General features: G+C 32.5%; 2 protein-coding genes across 2 annotated transcripts in view; one reads left to right on the top strand and one right to left on the bottom strand.

The window, feature by feature from the left end:
* dock2 (dedicator of cytokinesis 2) overlaps window positions 1–7,500 on the bottom strand; it is a 158,858-nt gene that overhangs the window by 36,075 nt on the left and 115,283 nt on the right.
* Window positions 3,808–7,500, top strand: part of insyn2b (inhibitory synaptic factor family member 2B) — a 36,651-nt gene continuing 32,958 nt past the window's right edge. The window contains exon 1 of the mRNA XM_087281182.1: window positions 3,808–4,262. The gene's annotated coding sequence lies outside the window, so the exon portion shown is untranslated. The remainder of the gene's footprint in view (window positions 4,263–7,500) is intronic.

Genomic DNA, 7,500 nt, shown 5'->3' with positions numbered 1-7,500 from the left:
CATCCACACACACACACACATTCATACACTACGGACAATTTAGTCTACCCAATTCACCTGTACCGCATTCAAACGCAGGGAGAACATGCAAACTCTACACAGAAACGCCAACTGAGCCAAGATTCGATCCAGCGACCCAGCGACTTACTTTCTGTGAGGCGACAGCACTACCTACTGCGCCACTGCGGCGCCCTTAGCATATCAACAAATATAAATTAAGCTCGCCCACTTTTCAACTATTACCTCCTATACATTGTGTTATTGCATTAAAAATCCAACACAGTGCATCATGGGGATTGTAGTTCTTTTCAATGCTAAAGGCCTCACGTCTTATTCATGCGTCACTAGTTGTGAGTCTTGAGTTGTTTAAGCGTTGCATATATGAACATAATTACAGTTCAGGCTTAGATTCAGTTGAGTATCTAGAAAGCAGTGTACAGTAAATGAAGTGTGTGTGTGTGTGTGAGTGTGTGTGAAGTGCTGGATTATGAAGAGTGGAGGAAAGCGGAGACAGATCCGTGCAGATAAGAGATGTTTGAACAGGTGGAATCAGGATGAAGGGATATTCATGACTCATGTGTGTGTGTGTGTGTGTGTGTGTGTGTGTGTGTGTGTGTGTGTGGTTTTATTTTCATTTGGCAGAGTGAGCCATCTGTCCTTATAGATGACACCGCTCTATTTAATTAGATTTATTACATAACACAGATTACACCTCCACTGCTGCCCTGAGTGTGTGAGTGTGCGCACGCGTGAGTGTTTGTGCGTGTGAACAAGAGTCAGTGAGTGTGTGTATCTGCTAGTGAGTGTGTGTGTGTGCATGTGTATTTATGTGTTTGTATTTATGACTGTACATGTGTATGTGTAAGTGTGTGTGTGTTTGTGTGTCACTGCATTTGTGTGTAACTGTGTTTGTTTTCATGTGTGCATACATGTGTGTGTGTGTGTTTGTGTGAGTGTTTCATGTGTGTATGTGTGAAAGTGTGTGCATGCGTGTGTGCGTTTTTATGTGTGCATACATCTGTATGTGTGTGTTCTTGTGTGTTTGTGTATGTGTTTATTACGTGTTCGAATGAGTGTTTGCATGCGTGTGTGTTTGTGAGTGTGTTTGTACTTTCCTGTGTGCATATGCGTTTGTGTGTGTGTGTGTGTGTGTGTGTGTAAATATGTGTGTGTGTGTTTTTGTGTGTTTTCATGTGTGCGCATCTGTGAATGTGCTTATGTGTGTTTTCATGTGTGCATACATGTGTGTGTATTTGTGTGTGCGTGAGTGTTTTCATGTGTGTGTTTATGTGTGAAAGTGTGTGCATGCGTGTGTGCGTTTTTATGTGTGCATACATCTGCATTTGTGTGTTCATGTGTGTTTGTGTATGTGCTTATTATGTGTTCGAAAGTGTGTGTGCATGCATGTGTGTTTGTGAGTGTGCTTGTACTTTCCTGTGTGCATATGCGTTTGTGTGTGTTCATGTGTGTGTGTGTGTAAATATGTGTGTGAGTGTGTTTGTGTGTTTTCATGTGTGCATACATGTGTGTTTGTGTGTGTTCGTGTGTGTGTATGCATGAGTGTGTTTGTGTGTGTGTGTGTGTGTATGTGTAAGAGTGTGCAAGTGTGTGTGCATACATTTGTTTGTGTCTGTGTTTTTATGTGTTCGTATCTGTGTGTGCATGTGTGAGTGTGTCCATATATGCGTGTGTGTACATGTACGACGGTGTGTGTGTGTGTGTGTGTTTGCATATGCGAGTGTGTGCATGTGTGAGTGTGTCCATGTGTGTGTGTGTATGTGCATGCATGAGTGAGTGTGTGTGCATCTGTGCATGTGTGAGTGTGTGTGTGTTTGTGCGTGTGTGAGTGTGTATGAGTGTGTGTGTTTGTAAGTGTGTGTGTGTGTGTGTGTGTGTGTGTGTGTGTGTGTGTGTGTGTGTGTGTGAGTGTGTTGATACAGTATTCTGCGGTCACTTGTCCTGGTTTCTGTTCTTCTCCCCCTGCGGCTTTAACCTCATCTACATCTTTCTCACTCTTTCCTTTTCCTCCTGTTCTTCTCCTCTTTCACAGCCGCCTCTCCTTTGTCGTCCTCCTCACCTCATCCCTCTCTCTCTGTAAACTGATGTTATGAGATTCCAGCTCCTCCACTTCAGATCAAATTAAAATGAGCTTTAGTGAGAGCGCAGCACACAACCTGCCTTCATCTGTGTTTTAAATATCACACACACACACACCTGAAAGAAGATGTCACACACCTCTGCTGTGTTTATATTTATATATATATATATATATATATATATATATATATATATATATATATATATATATATATATATATATATATATATATATACACAACATTTCTGTCTGGTTCTTAAATCTGATTGGCTGAAAGCTGTGCGATATTCTGCAATAACAGCACTTGTGCAGCCTCTTTACCCGTGTGTATTACTCCGCCCACATAGAGCAACAGCAGATCAATAAGCTCACTACAGTTTGACAAATACTGCAGCTGTTGGACAACATCATGTACTTTTGGGGCTTTTAGGAGTGAATGTAGTTGTTTAGATTTTAAATATGTAGTTTATTTATAAGGACAGTGCCTATTTTCATGATTTATAATGTTGGATTCAGCCCATCGGTGGTCATCAGCCTGTCATACTGAGCAAAACAAAGACAGTTGACGTTCTGCCACAAGATGGCGACAGAGGCCACATAATAAGTGCTTAGAGGAGAAAAACTCAGCGTAAATTTCAAACTACAGCTGATCAAATCATTATTAAACAGGTAAGAGATATTTTAAGTCAATTCTTTTCTTTTGTATGTTTTAGCGCTGTATTTTAATATAAACATCAATATAATTAATATAAACATTAATATAATTAATTCAAACATCAATAAAATTAATATAAACATCAATATAATTAATAAAAAACATCAATATAATTAATATAACATTAATTTAATTAATATAAACATTAATATAATTAATATAAACATTAATATAATTAATATAAACAATAAAATAATTAATATAAAATTAATATAATTAATATAAACAATAATATAATTAATATAAACATTAATATAATTAATTTAAACAATATATATATATATATATATATATATATATATATATATATATATATATATATATATATATATATATATATATATAAAATTAATATAAATATCAATATAAATAATATAAACAATAATATAATTAATATAAACATCAATATAATTAATATAAACAATAATATAATTAATATAAACAATAATATAATTAATATAAACATCAATATAATTAATATAAACAATAATATAGTTAATATAACATTAATGTAATTTAATATAAACATCAATATAATTCATATAAACATCAATATAATTCATATAAACATCAATACAATTCATATAAACATTAATTTAATATAAACATCAATGTAATAATTATAAACATGAATATAAATAATATAAACATCAACATAAATAATAAAACATTAATATAATTAATATAACATTAATATAATTCATATAAACAATAATATAATTAATATAAACATCAATATAATTAATATAAACATCAATATAATTATTATAAACATTAATATAAATAATATAAACATCAACATAATATAAGCATTAATATAATTAACATAAACATAAATATAATTCATATAAACATTAATATAATTAATATAAGCATTAATATAATTAATATAAAACATGTCAACAGTCAGACATATTAATAGAAATAGTAAGCTATTGGGTTACTGTTTTTTTTTATTATAATTTTTTTACGCAGTGAAGTTTTCACAAAAAGCACACACATTTGGCTTGGACACCATTGTACAACGCGTGTGTGTGTGTGTGTTTGTGTGTGTGTGTGTGTGTGTGTGTGTGTGTGTGTGTGTATCCAGACCACCTATCAGCAACTAATGTGACCGAGCAGGAGGGAGAAACCAGGACACACAGCGGGATTAATATACAGAGAGAGAGAGAGAGAGCGAGAGAGGGGGAGAGAGAGACGGAGATCCGAGACGCTCAGTTCACCAGTGGATAGAGAGAGAGACAGATGTGCTGCTGAAAGAGAGACAGATCATAAACACAGACAGCAGAAAATCACACACAGACGGATGTAAGAAAGAGGAAGAAAAGCGAGTCTCCGGGTCTGATCTCACACAGGGATATAAGAGAAACAGAACGAGTGGATGAAAGAAGGAGAGAGATGAAGAGATGAAGAGCAGTCCGTTCACCTACACAACACTCACTGATGAAGGTCAGTAACACAGAAAGTCTCTACTGGAATTTAGAACAAGTCATTCGCTAACAGCGCGCTCAAAGTGTTGCATTCGTTACCGTTATTTTTAAAATGTTGCATTGATTTTACTTCACCTGTTTGATGTCCCTAACATGGATATAGCTTCATTTATTTTGAGTTATATTATTATATATATATACATATCTATATCACACATATCTATATACTTTTGGATTTAGGTTTTAAGTTTAAGTTTAATTACAGTTTACATTTGCCCAAAATTTTGTTTAATTTATTTTTTATTTTTCAATTTATGTTTTTAGTTTTAATTATAATTTATGGATTATTTAATTAGATTTTAAGTTTTATTTGTAAATTAAATTAAATTAAATTAAATTAAATTAAATTAAATTAAATTAAATTAAATTAAATTAAATTAAATTAAATTAAATTAAATTCAACTTTTCGTCTTAGTCCCTTTATTCATCGGGGATCGCCACAGCGGAATGAACCGCCAACTTATCCAGCATATGTTTTACACAGCAGATGCCTTTCCAGCTGCAATCCATCATTGGGAAACACCCATACACACTCATACACTACGGCCAATTGAGTTCATCAATTCCCCTATAGTGCATGTGTTTGGACTGTAACCGGAGCACCCGGAGGAAACCCACACCAACACGGGGAGAACATGCAAACTCCAACACAGAAACACCAACTGACCCGGCCAAGGCCGAGCCAGCGACCTTCTTGCTGTTAGGCGATTGTGCTACCCACTGCTCCGCCGTGCTGCCCTTATTTATTGCTTATTTAGGTTTATTAAGTTGTAATTTATATTTTGTTTTTAATTTAGGTTTTAAGTATTTAAATGTATTTCTTATTATTACATTTTTCTTTATTTGATTATTTTTGTAATTTAGGTTTTAATGTGTAACTTGCATTTTTAAATTTAGTTTTATTTAATTTAGGTTTCAAGTTTTTCATTTATTTCTTTAATCTTTATTTAGTGTATTTTGTATTTTTATTTTATTTAATTTTTAAGATTTATTTATTTTTAAATTGTTTTATTTCAATTTATTGTATTTTTTTAATTAGCTTGATTTTTTAAATTTAATTTTTGCTTTAAGCTTTATTTTATTTATTTATTTTATTTGTGTTTTGATTAAATTAAAGGTTATATGTTTTATTATTTTTTTTATTTAATTTATATTTTAAGATTTTAATTTAGGTTTTAAGTTGTAAATAAGTTGTAATTTTATTCAGGTATTTATTTAATATTTCATATAACTAAAGTTTTAAGTAAATTTTAAATTTTTAATAAAATTTTATTCAATTTCTTAAATTTTTTTACTTTTTCAATTAGCTTAATTTAGGGTTAAAAGCTTTATTTAACTGATTTCATTTTATTTATTTATTTATTTATTTTTATTTAACTTAGGTTTTGCATTTTTCATTTATTTATTTATTCTTTAATCTAGGTTTTAAGTTGTATTTGTGTTTGTTATTGAATTAAGGTTATTATTTTTTATTCAGATTTTAAGATGTTTTTTTTAATTGAATTTTATTTTATTTATTTTTTAAATTAGCTTGATTTTTTATTAAATTTATGTTTTAGGCTTTATTTTATTTATTTTTTTATTTCTATTTTTATTGAATTTTTATTAAAGTTTTAAGTGTAACTTTTATTATATGATTTGATTTTAAGTTTTATTTGTATTTCTTTCATTTTATTTACTTTTTAATTAGCTTGATTTTTTATTTAATTTAGGTTTTACACTTTGTTTATTAATTTTTTTCCTCATTTAAATTAGATTTAAATAAAATAGGACACCACGCTGGATCAAGCCTCAGCTGGGTCAGCTTACATTTCTGTGTAGAGTTTGCATGTTCTCCCCGTGTTGGTGTGGGTTTCCTCCAGGTGCTCCAGTTTCCCCCACAGTCCAAACACATGCGCTATAGGGGAATTGATGAACTAAATTGGCCATAGTGTATGAGTGTGAATGAGTGTGTATGGGTGTTTCCCAGGGATGGGTTGCAGCTGAAGGGGCATCCGCTGCGCAAAACATGCTTTATAAGTTGGCGGTTCATTCCACTGTGGTGACCACTGATTAATAAAGGGACTAAGCTGAAAGAAAAATGAATGAATTGAACACAATATATTTTGCTAATAACAGGCTCCTTTTGGCCTGTATGGTGAAGCCAACAAGGTGATACTTGGTGTTTTTTGGACTTGTGTCATGATACTCGGATATTTTCAATGGAGTGCCAGAGTAAATGGATCTGGATATCATCCAGTAGTGTGGTGTTTCTGAGAACACTGTAGTGTTGGCATCTGAGAGCCTCATCTGAGCGTCAAAGCACTGCAAGACTTCTGCAAGAGCTCAAATCAGCCAAAGTCTAATTAATCAGCATTAATTATGCACAACACCTTTACTGAATCTACTGTAAACACACGCCCTGAGATTCCACTTGGATCTCTCTCTGTGTCTCTGTGTGAGTGTGTGTGTGTGTATGTGTGTGTGTGTTATGTAATAACAGGTATTTAAGACCCATCTGTTGTGGAGATCTCTGACGAAGTGATGTGTGTGTTTAAAGATGTGTGTGTGTGTGTGTATTTAAATGTGTGTAAGTGTGCATTTAAATGTGTGTGTCTGTGTGTGTTTAAATGTGTGTGAGTGTATGTGTGTGTTTTTAAATGTGTATGTGTGCATTTACATGAGTGTTTGTGTGTGTGTGTGTTTAAATGTGTGTGCATGTGTGTTTAAATGTATGTGTATGTGCGTATATGTGTATTTAAATGTGTGTGCATGTGTGGTTGTGTGCATGTTTGTGTGTGTGTATTTTAAATGTATGTGTGTGTGTGTGTGTGTGTGTGTGTGTGTGTATTTAAATGTGTGTGCAATTAAATGTGTGTGTGTGTGTGTGCGAGTGTGTTTGAGTGTATATGTCTGTTTTAAAATGTGTGTGTATGTGTGCGTGTGTGCATTTAAATGTGTTTTTGAGTGTACGTATTTAAACGTGTGTGTGAGTGTATTTAAACGTGTGTGTGAGTGTATTTAAACGTGTGTGTGAGTGTATTTAAATGTGTGTGTGTGAGTGTATTTAAATGTGTGTGTGAGTGTATTTAAATGTGTGTGTGTGAGTGTATTTAAATGTGTGTGTGAGTGTATGTGCGTGTTTGTGTTTATTCAAAAGTGTGTATGTATTTAAATGTGTGTGTGAGTGTATGTGATTGTGTGTATTCAAATGAGTG

This window comes from Danio rerio, chromosome 14 (genome assembly GCF_052040795.2).
Source record: "Danio rerio strain M-AB ecotype USA chromosome 14, GRCz13ab, whole genome shotgun sequence".
In the NCBI taxonomy this organism is placed as follows: domain Eukaryota; kingdom Metazoa; phylum Chordata; class Actinopteri; order Cypriniformes; family Danionidae; genus Danio; species Danio rerio.
Note: the sequence above shows the minus strand (reverse complement) of the source record. Positions and strands in the feature narration are given on the sequence as shown.